Source organism: Tachyglossus aculeatus, chromosome 18 (assembly GCF_015852505.1).
Source record: "Tachyglossus aculeatus isolate mTacAcu1 chromosome 18, mTacAcu1.pri, whole genome shotgun sequence".
In the NCBI taxonomy this organism is placed as follows: Eukaryota; Metazoa; Chordata; class Mammalia; order Monotremata; family Tachyglossidae; genus Tachyglossus; species Tachyglossus aculeatus.
Window position 1 is genome coordinate 16729813 of NC_052083.1, and position 22892 is coordinate 16752704.

General features: G+C 41.7%; 1 non-coding gene across 1 annotated transcript; it reads left to right on the forward strand.

Moving 5' to 3' along the window:
- Positions 1-15479: 15479 nt before the first annotated feature.
- On the forward strand, positions 15480-15617 carry LOC119940534. Its single transcript, XR_005455007.1, has one exon. It is a non-coding gene; the product is annotated as a small nucleolar RNA SNORA7 (small nucleolar RNA).
- The last annotated feature ends 7275 nt before the right edge of the window (positions 15618-22892 follow it).

The window sequence follows — 22892 nt, forward strand, 5'->3', positions numbered from 1 at the left end:
TCCCAAGTAGCCAAATTAAGAGGTTGCAAAATTAGGGGGAACTCCAAGGTTCTTGCAACCACTTCTCCACTATGTTCTCCAATAAACTGAAACTAAAACCCAAAATTATAATCACCCAAAAACCCAGCTTATTATACCTCCCTTCAGGCACTCAGTGAGATGATGAATCCCAAATGATATGAAATAGATGATTTCCAAACCATAGAGATTCTGTATAGTATAGCTAAAAACAACATATTTATTGTTCATTTCAATCAGAACATCTACACAAAAGTTTTAATGTTTCCTGATTAGATTGCTTTGTTGTGATAATGAATTTTCTATTTCGTTTGAAAAAATGAATAATTAATTTTTTTCAAATACATTTTCAGAATAAAATGCTCTGCCTGCCTCGATGGACAAGATAATTATGGTTTAAAATTATTTTTCTAAAGATTATCCACGTTGTAAAATCATCCAAGATCTGATGCAAAAATCCATAGGAAAAAAAAAAGAGGAACTTGCATTACAGATTGCATAAATATAAATGAATCACATCCAAATGATCCATAAATTGGCGTGCACAATTCAGCCTTTAATAGAAATCGTGTAGATGCAGTAACATACCAAAAATAATTAAAAATGCTCTCAGCATCTTGGAATGGGTTTCCCAGAGCATCAGATCATATTCTGACACCAGCTTCCAAGCCCCTCTTTGTATCCTAGAGCTTGACTATGAAGAACAGGCTGGATAGAACTGGGTCTTTAGTACACAGCCAAACTCTACTCCTTTGATGATGGGGAAAAGATCTAACAAGGCCTCTCCGACTCAGATGCAACCAGAGCATTACATGGAGTAAAATGAAAGGCTGCCTGTAAGAAGGTATCACTTAGAGTCACCCAGTTGTTGGTATTTATTGAGCTTCTAGCACATAAGTGTCCTGTACTTGAGACAGAAAGCATCTCTTGTTCTAAAAGGGCTGTTTCAATGGTGTTTGTAAGATTCCTTTCCAAATCCTCCCTTACTAAGCTCTGGGGAAGATACAAATAAGTAGGTCCCAAGTCGGGCTTAAAGTGTAAGTTGAAAGGAGAACAGGTACTGAATCCTCATTTTGCAGAGGGAACTGAAGCACAGAGAAGTTAAGTGAATTCCCCAGGGTCACACAGCAGACAGTGGTGGAGCTGGGAATAGAACCCAGTCCTCTGACTCTCAGGCCCTTGGATCAAGACAAGCAATCAGGGTGGACACATTCCCTGTCCCACGGGGGGCTCACAGTCAATCCCCATTTCAGTTCAGGTAACTGAGGCCCAGAGAAGTGAAGTGACTTACCCAAGGTCACACAGCAGACAAGTGGAGGAGCTGGGAATAGAACCTATGAACTTTTGAGTCCCAGGCCTATGCTCTATCCACTACACCATATATAAAGAGATGCAGAATGCAATGATGAAGAAGTTGAGTTTCCACTGAGAGGCTCAGAAACAGAATATAGTGCCAATGTCACATCAATATTCTGGAAGAAGATCAAATCACTAGCTCTCAAATAACATTATTCACAACACACCTATGCTAGACAGGGCATGTGAGAAAAACAGACTATAGCAGAATTCCCAAGCAGTTGCACTACAATGAGCACAAATGGAGTAATCATGGAAAGGGTGAAACAATTTAAATATATAATAAAGGAAAATAATAATAGTGATGTTTGTGGTGTATGTGCCAAGCATTCAGGTAGAAAAAAGCTAATCAAGTCAGACACAGTCTCTGTTCCAAATGAGGCTCCCATTCTGGAGGGAAGTCAGGTATTGGATCTCCATTTTACAAGTGAGGAAACTGGGGCACAGAGATGTTAAATAAGAGTACAGCTTGGCATGCAGAAATCAGAAATGGGGAGTTTGTCACTGATTAAAATCTAACCATCAGTGGCCTCATCTTTGAACCAGAAAGACAGTCCTAAAAATATTCAAATAACTATCAAGTAATAAAAATTTGATAGTAATTCACACTAGTCTTGAAAATAAGATTCATGAACATTCATCAAGCCTTTCACAAGTAGTGATGAAGTGGTGTCAACAAGAGCGACTTTCTGAAATGGAGGTAGCAGATGTCACAGTTAGTTTGCAGTGATGTCAAATGGAAGAAGAAACAAGAGAAACTGTAATTAAAAAGGGGGATGAAGCCACCTCCAGTAAAAGCAGAAGGCAATTTAGTTAGCATAAACATCCATGAGATGAACATTTTCTGTCCTGAAAGTAAATGAAGCCAAAGTGAGCCTTGTTTATCCACAAACACTTTTCTTCAAATTAAGCAAATCTCACTTCTGAGAGTAGAAGTGAACTTCAACCCAGTCTATCCGACTGCAGCAAGAATAGGAGTCTTCTGTGAAAAACTGAGGGAGGTGGGAGGATGGTAGTGGAGGAAGAAGAATACAGGGAGTAATAAGAATAACCCTGATATTTATTAAGCACTCACTATGTTCCCAGAGGTGCACAAAGCTTTGGGGAGATACAGTGAACCTGTCTCCCAAGAAACTCACAGTCTGAGGGGAAGGGAAAACAGGTATCATCCCCCTTTTTGCAGAGAAAACTGAGGTGTAGAAAGAGATTTGCTCACGGTAAAACAGCAGGCAAATGGCAGTGTCAGGATCAGAACCAGGCCTCCTGATTTCCAGGTGGCTGTTCTTCCCATTCGGCTGTAATACTTCCCTCAGAATTCAGTTCAATATGAAATGCTTCTCTAATCCTCAACTCTTGCCATTCTAAAAAAGTTGTAGCACCTGAATTGCTTTTCCTCCAAGATAGAGTAAAGATATTGCATAATGAAATACCTCACCATACCTGGAGCGTGATGATCAGAGTTTAAATTCTACATTACGTCTTGAGTGACACGCCCTCCCTCACTAGGCAATAGGAGATAGTTTGAATATACCTCTAATTTCTGTTATGCACATCTCTGCTCCCAAATCTATATGGGAAATAGAAAATGCATTTTCATGCTAGTGTAGCAAGAAAATCAATCTGCTTCTGGTTGACAGATTCCGATTTTGTACTTTCCATAATCTCATAAATTCATGAAGGTAAAATAGATATCTAATGGGACAAGAAGTATAAACTTTTAACTAAAACCTAGTAGTTTCAGGGAAATAGATGAGTTCACAGTTCTATGGATGGCATAACTTCTGATACAACCCTACCCAGATATATACTTTTTCTTTTCTTTTTTTTAACATGATGTCTTGGCTCACCTATAGATTTAACATAGTGGTTAGTGATTTGGGTCAGGAATGTTAAAAACATTTCTTTTGTAAAGAACTCAAGGAACAGATTTCCTCTTTTCCCTCATGCAAGGAGTGGTCATGTAAAATGATGACTAATGATAATTATGGTATTTGTTAAGTACTTATTCTGTCATTCACTGGATATTCATTTTATTTGTACATATTTACTATTCTATTTATTTTGTTAATGATGTGTATCTAGCTTTATTTTTATTTATTCTGGTGATTTGACACCTGTCCACATGTTTTGTTTTGTTGTCTGTCTCCCCCTTCTAGACCGTGAGCCCATTGTTGAGTAGGGGCCGCCTTTATATGTTGCCAACTTGTACTTCCCAAGTGCTTAGTACAGTGCTCTGCACACAGTAAGTGCTCAATAAATTCGATTAAATGAATGAATGAATACAAGCAAATTGGTTTGGACACATTCCCTGCCCCACATGGGGCTCACTGTCTCGATCCCCATTTTACAGATGAGGTAACCGAGGCACAGAGAAATTAAGTGACTTGCCCAAGGTCACACACCAAAGAAGTGGCAGAGCTGGGATTAGAACCCATGACTTTCTGAATCCCAGGCCCGTGCTCCATCCACTACACCATGCTGCTTGAATTTTTGGTGGGGGAGATAGGGGGTGGAGGGAAGGCTGGAAGGTCAAATTTCTTCTCCCAGGATGTAAGGGAAGCTTGGCTTTATGTGGAAGCAGTTCCCATAGGATCACTGAAAACTTTTCCGGGGTACCCCCCTCTTCTGTGTCTATGTATCTCTGGGAAAGAAAGAAACCGGGACAGTCCTTTGCAGAGTTGTTTCACCATCTGCAGGCAGGCTGGCTGCTATTTTTCCTCTGCAGCGTATCCTTCATTGTCTAGTGCTAGGCTAGATAGGTAATTTCCCTGCTTCCTCTATCCTCCTTCCCCTCTCCCTTAGACTATGAGTCCTAAGAGTGTAGCTTAATGAATTAAGCATGGGCCTGGGATCAGAAGGACCTGGGTTCTAATCCCAGCTCCACCACTTTCCTGCTGGGTGACCTTGGGCAAGTGTAACACATTTAAAGAGTGACACCACAGTCTTAGAGCAACCTCCCCAAGTTGACAGGAGGTAAGTACTTAGCTTGTTTATTCAGAAGTAGGAAGAATAGATGCTTACACTCCATTCAGCAGAGGGAGACCCAAAGGTTCTGTAAAGCAGCCATGGGGGAGACCTGTCACTATAACTCCATAACAATTCCCAGTAGCCAGGGGTGAACAGCGCAATTTCAAAAACCGTGCTGGTTTACTCTGAAGGGTGTCACTGGCATGAGCTTTGCATACTCAGCAGTAGAGGGAGGAAACTATGGGCTCATTATCACCTTAGGAAGTATCCTCGTGACCAAGTCCAGTATTTTCCCACAGACCAGATGTTTGGTTTTATCCTTGCTTTATGACTTCTAACCCCCCTCTTCATGAGGTAATAATAATAATAATAATTATGATATTTCTTAAGTGCAGATTATGTGCCGAGCACTGTTCTAAGCACTGAATAATAATAATGATGGTATTTGTTAAGCGCTTACTGTGTGCAAAGCACTGTTCTAAAGCCTGGGGGCATACAAGGTGATCAGGTTGTCCTACGTGGGGCTCACAATCTTAATCCTCATTTTCCAGATGAGGTAACTGAGGCACAGAGAAGTGAAGTGACTTGACCAAACTCACACAGCTGACAAGTGTCAGTGCCAGGATTAGAACCCATGACCTCTGACTCCCAAGCCCGGGCTCTTTCCACTGAGCCACGCTGCTAAAGACTATATTCCTAAAGTTGTGTCTTGTGCAGGGATGTAATTTTTTTTTTTATCAAGGGCCTTCCTTCCAGCACTATTGCTTGTTTTGTTTGGCCATGTGTTATATCATTGTACAGAATATAAGGGTCATAGCTAAGACAACTGAAAAAATGTCTCTGACAAAGCCTAGGGATCCTTCAGGCCTTTTTCTCTTCCTATACCTTCAGACTGAAACAAAGTTCCTCCTTGAATCCAGCAAGTCACTTCACATCTCTGTGCCTCAGTTACCTCATCTGAAAAATGGGGAATAAGGCTGTGCGCCTTATGTGGGACAGGGACTCTGTCCAACCTGATTACAGTGTATCCACTTCAGTGTTTAGAACAGTTCTTGGCACATAATAAGTGCATAACAAATACTATTTAAAAAAAAAGGGACAAGGGACTGTGCCTGATCTGGGTAGCTACATGCCAACCTCTACTTGAATATTTTAGATTGCCATCACCCAGTTTAATGAAGAAATGAGAGCATGCTTAATAGATAAGTATGTAGCTCTATATGCTAGTGCTTTGTTTTGAAAATGATAAATATATATCTGTTATAATAAATCTTTAGTTTTGGTTATTTATTGAGCACTTGCTGTGTGCAGAGCACTGTATTAAGTGCTTGGGAAGTACAAGTTGGTAACATATAGAGATGGTCCCTACCCAACAGCGGGCTCACAGTATAGAAAGGGGAGACAGACAACAAAACAAAACATGTAGACAGGTGTTTAAATCGTCATAACAAATAAAATTAAAGCTAACATTCAATAGAGGAATCACAATTTATTATGCATTTTTGCTAGTTATCTTCATGAACTCACCCCCAGGAGATTAGAATCCTCAGAGTAACCAATGATTAATATTAAGAAATCATATACATTCATTTCCTGGACTTGAAAATTGTTTGGAGAGAAAAATGTGAAATGGCCTGCATCCACCTCAAAAGCAGCTGAAAGATATTTAAGATTCTGCTGCTGGGCATTTTACATTTCATAGTTTCCCATATAAATTTAATAATATTTATGAAGGCTACAACCCTGAAATCTAGTTATTTTGGAAAAGATATTAATAATGTAGACCAAAATCATGACAATCCAAAGGGAACGTCTCTATTGGAATAGCTGGGGATATTCTTCCTTACAATTTATGAGGTTGAAAAGAGGAGCAAATTTAAACTTTGAAGAAATTGAGAAGAAGATAGCACAGATATAGAAAGGTAAAACATAGTTACTTACTGTAAACGTTAATTATACCTGTTGCCATTTCAGTCCAAAACTTGATATTTCTCCTGGGAGAAGAATCCTCTCTACAACGAATGATGGTGATGGAGTCTCCAATGAGGGTGGTTGGATGATCCATGTGACTTCCGGCCCAAGACTCTGTGGGGAGGAATTAATTAGCAAGTTAACAGGTTACACACCCCTCGTCTGCTCTCATCCCTGACAGCCACGATTCCTCTGGGACAAAATGTGCCACATAGGCAGGGATGCCACACATCGCAAAGTCAACTTGAAAGTGTTTTGTTTCTTAAATCACTCACATTCATTTATCGAGCTCTTACGGAATACAGAACACCGTATTAAGCTCTTGGGAAAGTACAATATAACAGGGTTGGTAGACACATTCCCTACTCACAGCAAGCTCAAAGCCTACAGTCTTAAGCTGCAATGTCCATTTAGAGCCGACGTGACCAGATCATCACGCCAAAGCCATGCTGCAGCTACAAAACCCAGCATGGAGTTGTCTTGCCAGAGACTGTGCAGACTAGGTAAGCCAGCTTATTACTGATATCCACAGAGAGTCCTCTCCACCTAACAAGATGCCCTTTGTGGTTCTTCTGTCAGAAGCCTTCTCCCCTTATGGAAGCAGTCCAGCAGGCCAAACCATCATCATCATCATCATCAATTGTATTTATTGAGAGCTTACTGTGTGCAGAGCACTGTACTAAATGCTTGGGAAGTACAAATTGGCAACTGGGATTAGGACCCAGGTGTCCTGATTTCCCCTGAGTGCTGACCTTTCCCTTGGCCCAATAGCGATGAGTTACATCTAGCTTGTCCACATTCAGCTAGTGGTTGTCTATTTTTAAATGGAATTTTATCCCAGTTGGAAACTAGTTCCCAAAAGCATTCCTCCCTGTCATTTTGCTTTTTCACTACTGATACTTCCTCTTTCTCTTCTCCAGGGGTTACATGCTTTATATTCTAAGCCACACAACACAATTCTTTCCCCTTTATGTATAGCAGCTGTGTACACTGCAGCTGGGATTGTAATGCTAGCTGCTGTGTGTTTAAAATAGCACATTTTGTCTGTTTGAATTTACTAGTTAGTGAGTGTCCTCTTGGAAAACATTTCAGCAATTTCAGGATCCCTTTAAAGGCAAAAAATAGAAGAGAGAGAACATCCTGTAGCATCCTTCCAGGAATGATTTAGTAACTGAAAAATATCTATAAGGTGAAGTGGGACAAATTTCCCTAATCTTTTTGCAGGTATTTGGGAGAAGCAACTTCAAATTTTACTGCCAGATACTGCACATTCCAGTGTCCTGTAGGAAAATCCTTTCCATTTTGACTAACAATGTATTCTGCATTTTATTTAGGTGTTTATCCTTTTTTTGTGGTTTAAACAATAGAAAACTATGAATTATGTTCTACATTCCAGATTTAATAATAATGATGGCATTTGTTAAGCACTATGTACCAAGCACTGTTTTAAGCACTGGGTTTCATTTGGAACACCACCTACAATTTTGGAACCCATTTAAAATAGATGGCCCTCATCATTTTCAATGTGTCAGTTCTCTGTCGGACGCTCACCAGAAAAGTGTTTTTCAAGAGATACACAGTCTCCTGGGAAAGGGATGAAAGACCAACATAGCGCATATGATTACTTAGGCAAAGAAGAAATGCAATAAACTCCAAGTGTGTTTTCCAAATATGCATTTCATTTGTAGAGGACTAAGGGGGAATGATTGTTCACACAGTTATTTTGTTTAAAGGAATATCCCGTGATTACATTCATGCTTCTTCACAATGCCTAATTATGTTCAATCTACCTTAGCCAAAACATGTTCTGAGTAGCTGACTACATGTAGGCAAAAATACATGGTTAAATTATCAGGGCTCTTAATTTTTCTTCAGAGGATCTGAGTTCTGGTATGACAATTCAATTCCTTTTCCCTACACTCCTCATATCCACATCTTCTCATTTTGTTTTCCACTTGTTTTTAAGTTTGTCTCATGCAGAAATAATCCTAATATTAAAGTGCCAAACTGATAAAACTTGAATGTGGTGAAATATTGACTGAACGCCTCTCAGGAGAAAGGCTTACAGTCACCTGATTTGTCAGGATCATTTCCCTTGAGGGCTTCTCACAGATCTGTCTTTCTATAGCCACAGGGCTGATTTTCCTCTCTGCTCTTGTACAATTCCTGTTGAGCCTAGACCAAGGAAAGTTTGGTCAGCAATCAGTGTGACTAGACTTTTTTTCCCCATCTGTAGTCTCGGCTCTCTGGGAACTGTCTTAATGCTGCTCTGAAGAAGTGAAATGAAACTGCTTCACCTGAGCAATTCTCTCTTAAAACCAGGCACATGTGAGAAATTACTTTTATAAACCATGTCATTCAAATTCCAGTCCTTAAACTGGGGGCTGGAATTGACTTTGAATAATACATTTCAGAGTGGGTTTCATTTCATTTTATATGCAGACATTTTTTTCTTTCCCCAGGATGAATGAATTCTTTGGTGAATAATTTAAATATCCGGAGAATTCTGATCCCGTAAGAAACTGCATCCCCCACTCTGAAGATTTTACCTGAAGTACCCTCACTCACAGCCCCATCTTTGTATCCTCCCCCCTCCAACCCCACCTCCCCTAAAAGTGAAGAGGAGTCCTTCCTAGAGATGAAGGAGCAGGGTGAAACACATCCTGACCTATTAACTGACCCATTCACACTCACGTCTCCCCTCCTCGCAACACTTCCACTGGTTGCATGAAGAAAGGCCACTTTGTTGGACAGTGATACTGCTATTTGGAGCCCTCCTGCAAGATGATTTGATTATCGGCCTCATTATTTTATCTACCCAGTGCTTCTCTGAGCTATTTATGGTCAGATTTGGCGAGTGTTTGGCAGGGTAGGGCTTCTACTGACCTATTTAATAATAATAGTATTTGTTAAGTGCTTACTATGTGCCAGGCACTGTACTAAGCGCTGAAGTGGATGCAAGCAAATTGGGATGGACACAGTCCCTGCCCCGCATAGGGTTCATGCTCTTAATCCCCATTTTACAGATGAGGTAACCGAGGTCCAGAGAAGGGAAGTGACTTCCCCAAGGCCACGCAGCAGACTAGCGGAGGAGATGGGATCAGAACCCATGACCTTCTGACTCAACCCTGGCAGTTTGAGCTCCCATCGACCCTTCGTGTTTTCACCCCTTCCTGATGAGCCATGAGTAGGTAGCCATGCAGGCCCCAGGTGATCATGGTTCATGATCACCTTGGGGTTCAGGAGCCCTGCTCAAGAGTCACAGTTGGTGGGAGAGGAAGAGGGCTGGAAGGGTGGCTTTGGTAGTCTGGGCCTGTGAATTAATAAATTAGCTGGGAGAGGGTGAGCTGGGTGAGAATTTAGAGACACACTGTGCTCTTTTAATTTCTTTTATGTAGATTTTTACAAAGCTTCAGCAACTGTAAACTACAGAACTCTGACTGAGAATATTGCTCCCTACCCTCTAGGAATCCTTGAGTGTAAAAGTGGTGGCAGAGACAATGTCCCCACCACAAAACTCCCTCCCCACCTCCCTCCCTCCACTTTCTGCCTTCTGAAGCCCGGGGCCTTCCCCAAGACCTCTGACAAGGGGTCCTTCCCCCACTGCTCGTTGGGCCAGCCGGAGTCCCTCCTCTCCGATCAGGGGATGTCCAGGCACATTGACCTCAGGGCCCACCCAGGACCCAGAATAACCCACCTCAGTCTCAATTAGTCACCATGGCTCCAACCTGGGTGAACTGAGCCCGGGGCCCAGCCTGGAGGAGAGTACAGGGTGCTGCATTTGGGTGAAGACCACTAAGGGGAATTTTCCCAGTTGGGGGGCTAATCTTCAGGGCCCAGACGTCTAGATAATGCTTCTGAGGCCCCTGATGACTGGTCTTTGGTGTGAAAGGAAACTCCAGGGAGCCTCTAGCAGGGCTGATCTGAATTTCAGGATGACCTCATGAAACTCTGTCGCGGCCTGCACAAACATATTTGAATCTAGCTGTGACTCCATCACTAGCTGAGATTACTCATGACCCTCAGTTCCAAGCAGCAGAAACCACCGCCGCCCCCACCCTGAAGCCTCTGGGGACCTAGCTGTGATAACCCTGAGGGGTGATTGCCACTGTGCCCTCCACCATCCACACATACCCCGCTGTCATTTTCTTTCATTCCCCATCCCCCCTACCCAGCCAATCTTGTCTGTGAGAACCAATGAGAGGTGAGGCCTGTGAGCATCCCATTAAGCAATGTCTTTAAAATAAGGGAATACAATCAAAGAAGGCCACACCGGGAATGAGCTTTTTTTTTTTTTTCATCCCTCAGACTTTAGCAGGAGGAGATTCATCATGCATCTGTCCCGGGAAAGGCATGAATTTGAGGAGCAGGACCAACCGTGGCATTTTCTCTTCTCAAGTCAATGCTAAATTTGGTGGAGTTTTCGCCTGGCTACCAAGTCCAACACAAAGCAGCTCAGGAGCTGCAAGTGTGCTACTCCACTACCTTGTTGGATTTTGCCCTTTAGAGGCCTTGAAGTATCCCAAGGGATATTTATACCCAGGGCTGAAAAACCTTATTTTAAACATTTCCTTTCCAAAAAGTATCTCAATTAGGATTATCAACAAGCATTTCATTTAATATGCTTATGTCATTTAATTATTTGAAAATGGCAAAGTTTCTTGATCTTTGTAAAGAATTTAGCTTAATTCTTGAACTTTCAAACCATAAAATGCTTTGAAATTATTTTTTAAAATGTGATTTATATGCCCATTGATGTCAGCAATATATTCCAATATTGTATGTATCATTAAGGCAGTAGTGTTTTTTCACACTTACCACATCAATCTTTTTGAGTCAAATGTATTTAAAAAATCCCCAAGTACAGTTAGAAGCCAAAGAAGTCCTTCTCCCATTCTACAGATGATCATTCCTGAGCCTGCAGCTAACCTACCAAACTGTTGGCTTCATGAGGAGTTATAATAATGAGTCTTTATCTAAATGACCATTAGAAATGCTGTGGGGAGCCCAGGCATTAAAGTCATAGTAGGATTTGGAGTGTCTGTCACTGGTGGATATTTCTTAAGTCATATTCCGGGGTGGGTTAGGCTAAGAGCAGCCTAGAGTGGAGAACCCCCTGGTCTATTCATCAGGAAGTCACTTTGAAGACTCTGGTTCTGTTCAGTCTCTAGCAATTCCCAGCATTTTGCACTCAAAATCCTGTACTGAGATGAATTTACTAATCAATTTATGTGGCAGATCAACCTTCTCCTCATCACCAAATATTTATTGAAAACCTACTTACTGTATCCAAAACAGCATGGCAGAAACTTGGGAATATGTTAGGAGTTAAAGGAATGGATCCTCCCCTCAGAGAGCTTACAACCATAAAGGGAGAGTTTAGTAGAAATAAACTGCAAGCACATAATAAGAGTAAGAGAAAGGATATAATATGCTGGATTTTCTCACTGAAATCAATGGATGTGCCTCTTCTTCTCTAGACTTAAAGCTCCTCATGGGCAGGGAACTTGTCCACCAACTCTGTTACAGTGTACTCTTCCAAACACTGAGTACAGTATTCTGTACTCAGAAGAAGCAGTGTGCCTCAGTGGAAAGAGCACGGGCTTTGGAGCCAGAGATCATGGGTTCAAATCTCGGCTCCGCCACTTGTCAGCTGTGTGACTTTGGGCAAGTCACTTAACTTCTCTGGGCTTCAGTTCCCTCATCTGTAAAATGGGTTTTAAGACTGTGAGCCCTTGTAGACTGTAAGCCTGCTGTTGGGTAGGGACCATCTCCATATGTTGCTGACTTGTACTTCCCAAGCGCTTAGTACAGTGCTCTGCACACAGAGAGTGCTCAATAAATACAATTGAATGAATGAATTAATGACAACCTCATCACCTTGTAGCCTTCCCAGCGCTTAGAACAGTGCTTTGCACATAGTAAGTGCTCAATAAATACTATCATTATTATTATTATTCTACATTCAGTAAGCACTCAATGAATACCACCAATTGATTATCTCAGATCTAAGATCTTGGGATCGTGAAACTTCACAAATAATTGATTATAGCTCCTTGTGGGCAGAGAACATGTCAAGCAAGACCATTATATTGAAATCCCCAAGTGCTCAGTATGGTGCTCTGTAAAAAGTAAGCACACAATAAATATAATTGATTATAGGCTGGTGGTTTGTCCAGTGACACTCACACTCTCTCATCCCTGCAACTCATGCTCCCGCTGAATCATGGAATGCAACGAGTGAATCGTGGGGGAAGGGGTGTAGCGTGTGGCAAAGTGCAAACAAAGGCAGGTAAGTGCAGCTTAGGGTTGGTTCTGAGCATTACACCAGGACCTGGTAGATGGCTGCCTTGGCAGCTGCTGTAGACTTTCCCAGCCATGTCAGCCAGCAATTTTCTAGCTCGGGTCACTGCTGTGGTTATTCCACTTGCCAATCATCCTAGGTGGTTCTTCAGTCATAAACCTTCACCACTGACCGCAGAGCCCCAGCAGGCTAGAATCCAGGTCTTCTGATTGTCCCATGGCAGTGCTCTTTCCCCTGGACCTATTAGCACTGTGTGATAGATAAGTAGATAGATAGCAAGATAGATAGATGGATAAAGAGATAGGGAGATAGAAACATCCATATCTATAACAGTATCTCATTTGAAAGATAATTTTCCAAACTCCTTCCTTATCTTAATTAACCCATAAAATTAACCCATCCTTGTGAGGTAGGGAGAGGCAGGAGTTTTCCCCCATTCTACAAATGAGGCCTGGAGAGGTTAAGTAACTTACTTTAGGACACAGAACAGATTAATGGCCAGAGCACGACTCTTCACGCTCATTCTCCTGCTCTTTGCCATTCATCACCCGATTTGATTCCTGTGGTTTCTGGCACCAGCCAACTACTTTTGAGCACATTAAATACTTCGATGTCAATTTCCAGAACAAGTTACGTCCCAAAGAATTATTGAATTTGTTGAAAAGGCACCCCAAATGATGGAGGACTAACATTCACATTTAATGTTACTATTGTTATTATTATTATTATAACTAATTACCACAAATAATACAGGTGAGGAAACTGAGGCACAGAAAAGTTAAATGACTTGCCCAAAGTAACACAGCAGACAAGTGGTGGAGCCCGGTTTAAAACCCAAGTCTTACTGAGGCCTGTGCTCTTTTCATTAAGCCATATTGCTTCTCTTCCCTTCTTCCTCAGCCCTGCTCCCTGCCCCGACCCTCCCAATCCTCCCCAGTACATATACATCCTGTTCTTGTGGTGATAGAGGTGGGTAAGACTTAGGAGCTTGAACTGATGTCTCAGAGTCTGTTTTCCCCCAAAATAGAGAAATTCAGCATAGGCTATTTCCTCAGAAAAGTATGACATTAAAACTCACCTTACAGATGTGACATGTTATAGTCTATAGATGTGTAGTGCTTTGAAGGCTTTACAGTCAAATGTACAAGTTGAAATAGCAAATTAAAAGGGATTCCTAGACTTAGTAGATTGTCAATTATTTCAAAGGATATTCCCTGAAAATTCATTTTGAAAATACAATAAATATCTCCTTTTCCTTACACTGTAGTTTTAAGTGTTAAGCTAACTTCTTTTTCCCAAAGACTTTAATTAGGCTTAAAGAGATCTCATTATTCAACCATGGATTCTTGGGATAAGTGCTTGTCTTCAAGGGTCAACTGTTGGTAGCATTGATTTTGTTGCTTTCTAAGGAAGCTAAAAAGCTAGCTAAGTGAACTTTTTCCACTGAACATGCCATTCAATAGGAAGATTGAGAAGACTGCACTTTTCAGACACTGAAATTTCAGGTTTTCTATGCACTGTGTCCTCCTTACAGATATTTCCAACATATCCACTTCATCTACGTACTGAAGCACAGTGGATGAAGCTTGGATTCCTTCACAACCTTTAAGGACTTAAAGACTTAAGAAGAAGAAGCTGAATTAGCCTCTCCAATTAGTGGTATTTATTGAGCGCTTACTGTGTGCAGAACATTGTACTAAGTGGGAAAGTACAATAGAAACAGCTGGTAGACAAAGTCCTTGCATACAAGGAGCTAGCAACCATGCTAAAATGTGGCATTTGGTTACCCTTTGATTGAAAGTGGTGTTGAATAACAAGAATAAGTAGTGACATTAAATCTATTAAACAAAGATTGACTCGCTCACAGTTCTAGCCCAAGTTTAGAGTCATCCTTGCAACAGTTTCCTTGGAAGTGCTGTCCTGGTTTGGCTAGTACAAGGGGAAGCTATCTTATTCCCAGCTTTGCCTCCAGGGGAATATGGCTAATGAATAGGGAATATTCTCTGAATCCCCTTTAGGAATGAGAGAGTAATCAACAGGCTATTTGTATTAGATACAGAGAAGTCACGTGTTTCTCACAGCCAAATGGACTCACCGGGGAAATAAGTAAGGCCTGGGACTTTGAAAGGTCCCTCACGTCATGAAAGGTTCAACAAATGCATTGCTTTTTCCTGAAGGAATTGTTGACAGAAACTTTAGTCTACCATATTGATTAAGGCGCAGTGTTACACAAAAGAAAACATTAACAAAAACACCAATATTCTGACACACACATACACTGATAGTCACACACTCGGAGACACACACACACACAGATACATGGGGATACACATACCAGGAAACACGTAGCTCAGTTCAGGAATAAAAACATGAAATCGCATAGAGATTTCTTCACCCCCAGACACACATCAAGAAAGTGTTTTCTATATGTAGTCTTTTCTACCAATTTTTGAAATATGTTCAGGTATATATTGAAAAATATAAAAACCATGAATAATGGTAAAGTGGGACAAAACAAATAGAAATAATGGTGGAGCAGGGGAAATGATATGTTTCCACCCCCTAGGCATTCTACCTGCTGCAGGGACCAGTTGGCTTAAAAGAGGCCCCTGGAGGCCTCACCCTAGAATCCACTTGTTCTTGGGAGAGAGTCTGATGGCAAGGAGTTGCTGGGAATATTTGGGAAGAAGTTGGAGGGCAGACACAGTAATGATTCTGCATCTAGCTGAGGAACTATGTGCACCTGGGTCTGCCTGTGGTTTGTTTACCCAACTCCAACACAGCCTAATGATTATCAGCTACCACTTCAGTGCCCAGCATCCAGCAGTCAATTCTCCCTTTGGCCTGGCCTAATGGGAAAGGACCCCTCTCAGGATTGCAACTGGAGAGTTTCCAGTACTCTACCAGTCTCGACTATGGGAGGGAGAGTCAAGCGAAGGAATACCCATTCCATTCCTAGCTTGGCCACTGGCTAGTGAGTGGAAGATGATCTGCTTCGAGTCAAAACTCACTTGTGCCTGGCAGCAGCGACATGGGAGAGAGTAGAGGGTGGAGACTCAAGCTTACTGTGTGGAAGGTGGCAATGGTAAACCACTTCCAGATTTTTACCAAGAAAACTCTATGGATACACTACCAGAATGATTGCAGATGGAGGTGGGGTGTTCTGAGAGAGATGCTTCCATAGTGTCGCTATGGGAAACAACTCTATGGCATAAGACAAGACAATCAGAAAGGACACAGTAGAAGTGTAGGGGGAGGGTTTTTTTTTAATCTGCTCCCTGTTGAGGAAGGTAAGTGTAAGTGTCTTTTCATTAGCGGAAGGGAGAAAATCACCTCAGCAGGCTGGGGTGACAGCCACCATCCCCCAGGAAAAATTAGCCCTCCCTCTCAGCACAGCGGCCTGAGGTGCATTTAAGACTGTGACCCCCCCCGATTTCACTTGTCACCCTGCCTTTATTCTTCATTTTACAACATCACACTTTGAGTGCCAATTGACCACCATTCAAGGTCCTAAGGGAGCCAGCGCTATTTTATTTACGATTAATCATAAGGTGAAACAACTTTCTCAAACTGAAACTGCACATCGCACTAATGGTTGGGCAAAGCATCCTTTCTCCAGGCTCTGTTCTTTCCATCACCCAGTCCCTGCTCAACAACTCAATTACTTTGGTTCTAAATTACCAACAATAAAAACCTCTTCTAGGGAGAGGGATTACCCCTCTAAGGTATGTTTTTACGGTAACGGAAAGAAAAGGAGGAGATGCTATTTTTTTAAATGGAATATTTCACTTGGCTATTCTCGGGAGCAGGTCCTCTTCAAGATTACGGGGGTGAAAAATGTTCCATTAGCTTTTCACTGACAAATCTTAATTTTTCCTCTACAGATTTTACAGAGAGTGTAACCCTTTAATGAAGGAAGGAAGACATTTGCTTAAAGAAGGTAAGCAATTCTGAAAAGACTTCATGGTGATGAGAATGAAACACACACCCCAAAACAGACAGGGTTTTTTACTCTGTCTAGGAAACTTCTTAACTACCTATGAGTCATTGCAGAGCAGTGTCTTGTTTAAGGAATATTTAATGCCTAAAAAACTCAATTAAGAAAACATTCCAATGAGCATTTCCTCAATCCAAATAGCCAAACATACATATTCTTGTAATTACTGTCATTTTGTGCCTTCAGCTCTCATCCTCCATTTAATGTTCCCCTACTAATTACTTTTAGAAATTGCCTGTGCCCAGGGACAGATCACGGCTCCAGCTCATGGAATGACACCATTTTCCCTTTTGCACCAGCCTCTCCAATGGCACACAAGTCTTGTCTGGGGATGAGGATGGGGATGCTGACTGGGAAGAAGTCGGTATGTGCCCTTCTTCTGCTGGCTTCATCTCCCCTCCTGGCAGAATCCACATTTCTGTACTCCAAACACCAGGGTCAAGAGGCTCTTTCGGGCTGGAAGAAGAGCAGCAGCAGCGAGATCAGATATTTTTCTGTGCTTGGTGGGCATAAAAGCCTTGGAATATTGGGGATATAGAACATGGGATTTCCTCTGTTCAGTTTATGCCTTCCTAATCATAATAATCGTGGGGTTTGTTATGTGTCAAACACGGTACTAAATGCTGGGGTAGATAAAAAATTTTCAGATCAGACACTGTCCCTGCCCCACAGAGGACTCAAATTTTAATGGGAAGGCAGAATAGGGAAACAATGTGGCTAGTGGAAAGTTCACAGTCCTGGGAGTCAGAGGACTTGGAATCTCATCCCAGTTCCACCACCTGTCTGCTGTGTCACTTTGGGCAAGTCACTTAACTTCTCCGTGCCTCAGTTTTCTCAACTGTAAAATGAAGATTAAATACTACTACCGCCTACTGTCAGCCTCATGCGGGACAACCTGATTATCTTGTATCTACCTGAGTGCTTAGTATAGTGCTTGGCTTATAGTAAACACTTAACAAGTACCATTAAAAAACAACAAGAGATATTTAATCTCCATCATACAGATGAGGAAACTGAGGCACAGAGAAGGTAAGTGATTGGGACTGTGTCTAACCAGATTTACTTGTATCTACCCCAGCGCTTGATACAGTGTCTGTCACATAGTAAGCACTCTATACACACTGCAATTATTATTATTATTACCAGGCACTGTACTAAGATCTAGGATCGAGACAAGATAACAAAGTTGGACACGGCCTATGTCTCACAGTGGGCTCACAGTCTTAATCCCCATTTTAGATGAGGTAATTGAGACAGAGAATAAAGTGACTTTTCCAAGATTAAACAACAAACAAGTAGGAGAGTCAGGATTAGAACCCAGCTTGTAACCTCTAGGCCACGTTGCTTCTCACATTTCCTTTGAGAAGTGGAAAAGAGGCAGTTGAGGGGCAAGTGAGTGAATCATTATACCTGCAAATGAGTCCAACTGTAGAATTGCATCTTGTCCTCTGCCAAAAAGCAGCAATGGAAAAAAAGTTTCCCTCGTCCAGCCGAAATGAGACAACTTAAATTACCTAAGTAACTGAGGGAAAAACAAACAAACTGTCTCTTGAGGAAACAGGAAGGAAAGCAGGGTAGAGCTGACCTTAATTATCCAGCTTCACTCAAACGATCCATAAGCAGGTGAAAAGAAGCTTCTCTTACTGAGGAAAAAATTGGATCAATTCAAGCGAATTACCTTATAATTTGCCATCAAACAGTCTCCCACCAGAGCTCCGCAGGTTCGCAAACTCTTGCCAAGTCCCATTATTGAAGCTAAACTTTCTAAGCCATGCGCAGCTCCTGAATCAAATTGGGATTCAGGAAGCTAAATTAGAGGTTCTAGTAAACCCTGGGCCAAAGATATGAGGGGAGTTGTTTGAGCCAAAGTTCATCTGTCCCTCTCAGGATTAGAATGAAACTGAGTTCCTGTCTTTGAGGACTTTCTAGGATTTTGTTCAGTAGGGCCAGGTAGGACAGTGGAGAAGAGAGAAAGAGGGAGGGAAGAAAGAGAAAGAGAGAGAGTCAGATGGAGGGAGAAATGGAAAGGGGACGCAACCTAGTCTAGTGGAGAGAGCAAGGGGCTGAGACGCTAATCTCTGCTCCTCCATTTGTCTGCTGTGTGACCTTATGCAAGTCACTAAATTCATTGTGCCTCAGTAACCTCATCTGTAAAATGTGAATTAAAACTGTGAGCCCCCTGTGGAACACAGATGGTGTCCAACCCAATTTGCTTGTATCCACCCCAGCGCTTAGTACAGGAGCTGGCACATAGTAAGTGCTTAAGAATTATATCACAATTATTATCACAATCATCACAATTATTAAAGGGGAAACAATGGTGCCAAAGCAGTAGAGAAAGGTTCTCCTGTTGACCATGTTGATGGGTGGAATGTAGATCCTGGCCAAATGACCAGCGTTCCTAATAGATAAGCATCCTAGTAACTCACAGGTAATTGAACAACAGTGAAGCTAATCTGATTTTATAGACAGCAATCCCCGTATTTCATGAACTCCTCAAAGATAAGCCTCCTTTGAGCTGGCTATCCTCTTTTAGAAGTGTAATAAGTTTCCTTTTGGACATTGCTAGGATAGTGGAATGAGGGCAGGCTAAACCCAGAATAAGCCCCCCTTTTCCACTGTTCTCCTACCCCTCCCCATCGTCCCAACTCACTCCCTTTGCTCTTCACCCCAGAGCACTTGTGTATGTATGTACGTATTTATAATTCTATTAATTTATATTAATGATGTGTATATATCTGTAATTCTATTTATTTATATTGATGCTATTGATGCCTGTATAATTGTTTTGTTGTCTGTCTCCCCACATCTAGACTGTGAGCCCGTTGCAGGCAGGGATTATCTCTATTTGTTGCTGAATTGTACTTTCCAAGTGCCTAGTACAGTGCTCTGCAAATGGTAAACCCTCAATAAATATGATCAAATGAATGGATGAATGAACGAATGGCAGAGGAGGAGGTAGGGTGTGAATTCCTCTGCAGGTGGATCAGGGGCAGTCTACCTGAGGTGCAGATTGTCCGCTCCACATTTCCTAGGGGGTTTACTTTTCCTATCCTCCATAGGACCTAAACCCCAGGCTCCGGACCGTATCGTCTCCCCATTCCTATGCTACAGGGCTGAGGACAGCAGCAGACTGATACCCACCCACTCACAACCAAACTGCTTCAATCTTCCCCACCTCTTGTAATTTCTGCTTAGGCTATAGAAAAACCACAGGACTGCTCATCAGGAGACCTGGAAAACAGAGTATCTGTTAGCTCTTTTCCCAGTTTCTGCTTTTACTATGGAAAGAGCACCTAGGCTTCTTGAGAACTGCCACTTCAAACTACTCCTACAACCACAATGTAGTTGAGGGATTAAACAAGAAGATTTTCACACCAATCTGATCATGGAAAGACTCTCAACAGGCAGGTTTGCCCACCAGTCAGATCCTGCCTGGGAGAACCAATCAGAGGAGATTGGCTCATAGCACAGTTTTAACTGATAGAATCCTAAAAATAAAAGTTTCCCAGAAACTATTGTTTGTTTTGGGGGTCATACATTAGCAAGACATGAACCTGTTGGGTACCTTCAATCGATACCTAGATAATAATAATGATAATGAATAATTATGGTATTTGTTAAATGTTTACTATGTGCCAAGCACTATTCTAAGCGCTGGGGTAGATACAAGGTAATCAGGTTGTCCCACGTGGGGCTCACAGTCTTAATCCCAATTTTACAGATGAGGTAACTCAGGCACCGAGAAGTTAAGTAACTTGCCCAAAGTCACATGGCTGACAAGTGGCAGAGCCAGGATTAGAACCCATTACCTCTGACTCCCAAACCCGTGCTGTTTTCAGTAAGCCACACCGCTTCTCTGTGATACGTAATACATGTATACACATGTATATAATATATATTTATAATGCCTGTATATTTATAATACATGTATATGTAATACATAGTAATGGGATAATACAGCCCATTACTTTTGGGGGAACAGAATACACTTCTGATGGGAGATGAGATTGGGAGTATTTAGAGGGACATTTCCGTGTGTGCTTATTGTTATACTCTCCCGTTAAACTCAGTTGAGTTCCAAATAACTGGTGACGTTAAGCAAAGAAGCTCTAGAAACCTAGAGACCACAACATCTACATTTCTGTAATGAGATCAAAACATATCATGTACTACTTGAACTGTGACTACCTCGTGACTGCAGAATCAGAACAGGTGAAGTTTAATGTGAATTGAAAGGATTTGTTTTTTCACCTACATTTGTGCTCCTCCAACTGCTCTCTCTTACCTAATTGCTCTCTTCCCATGAATGCCCCTACCAGAGTAAACTTTTAACCATCCCTCACTTTCTATTCTTCTACCTCCAAACTTTCCCCTGCCTGGAATTTCCTCATCTTTCCATTTCACCAACACTTGCTCCACCTCTCCTTCATAGCCCTTGTAAAACTTCACCCCAACTAGGAAACATTCCTTGATTACTTCATCACCTTTCTCGTCATGCAATCTCCTAGGCACTACAGATCTCTAATGCAAAATTCTGTTTATCAGTCCATGCCTGCTTGTCTTCTCTGTTGGAGTGTAAATTTCCCAAGATCAAGGCTGACTTTTTATAATTTTTCCTTATGTCTGTACATTGCTCTGCACACAATAAGAACTCAGTAAATGTGTAGTGAAGCAGTGTGGCCTAGTGGAAAGAACATGGGCCTAAGAGTCAGAGGACCTGGGTTCTAATCCCAGCTCTGCCACTTGTCTGCTGTGTGACATTGGGCAAATCACTTCACTTTCTGTGCCACACTTACCTCATCTATAAAATGGGGATGAAGGCAGTGAACCTTATGTGGGACAGGGACAGTGTCCAATCCGATTACCTTGTATCTATCCGGGGCTTAGTACAGTGCCTGGCTTTATTATTATTATTTCATTTAGTGAATATTACCATGATCAATTTTGCCCATGCTCAATCCTCTAGAGAGCTATGCATTTGGAGTCACAGTTTTCACTCAGTAAATGAAATCTGATGATCATAGCTATCTCTCTGTGATTACCCTTTATTACTTCATAAAGCACTTTTAAAAACAGAGATGGAAAATGCTAGTAAAATTTGATTCCTTTTTGTTCCATTTCTATTGTCCGAGCCAGTTCACAATTACAGAATAATCACTGGGAATTGTTCCATCTGGAGGTTTTCAAATGGCTTTTTGGAAAGCTTTGGCTGTTGAGTTCTTAAACTGAAGTGAACACCTCTGACTTCAGTCTGCCCCTTGGAATCCTGATGGACATAAAGAAGAATGAAACCTGGCAACTTGGTTTCACACCGTGAAGACCCAACTGTCCTTCCAATGTTTAAACATATGTAAGACTGACAACCTAAATGTAGGAAACAAAGAAATGATCATTTCATACATTTTTGTGGTGAAGCTATACAGTTGCAGTTCAGTCCTAGAGATACTGAAAAAAACAGGCCCCAATAAGCTGTTTATGATTATGGTATTCCTGAATATATTTGCTGAGCAAATATATTTTGCAGCAGACTAGCACTTGTCCACATACTGCAGATAGATCATCAATTATTCCTGAAGAAGGACCTTGATCATAAAGGTTAGGTTTGTTATCACAGGTGGTTTTCAGCTTTTCCCTCTGCCTCAGAGAATCTCTTTTGGATCTGCGTGCATATGAAAGCATATAATCACACTTGTAATTTACAAACCCATGGGCTCTTCCTCCCTACATCATGCTCTGGTGGTATAAGCAGTGTGGCCTAGTGGATAGAACATTGGCCAGGGAATTAGAAGGATCTGGGTTATAATCACGGCTCTACCACTTGTCCGCTTGTGTGATTTGGGTATGTCACTCCATGCCTCAGTTACCTCATCTGTAAAATGGGGACTTAAGACTCTGAGCCCCACATGGGACAATGACTGTGTCCAAACTGATTTGCTTGTGTCCACCCCAGCCCTTACTACAGTGCCTGAAATAAAGTAAGTGCTTAACAAACACCACAATTATTATTATTATTACTATTATTGTTATTATTTGTTTCCACTGTAATTCCATTAATCAGTGGCATTTGAGTTCGTACTATGTGCAAGGCTCTGTACTAAGCACTCAGGAAGGTACAATACAATTGAGCAAATGTCAGGCTACAAAGTCCTGAGAAACTCCAGAAGGAGATGTAGACCAGTATATGCTTCTTGTGAGCAAGGATCAACTTTGGCTCAATTTAAAAATCCTGCTGCCCTAAAGGAAGATAAGGGTGGAAACTCCTAGGGACAGGGTCTG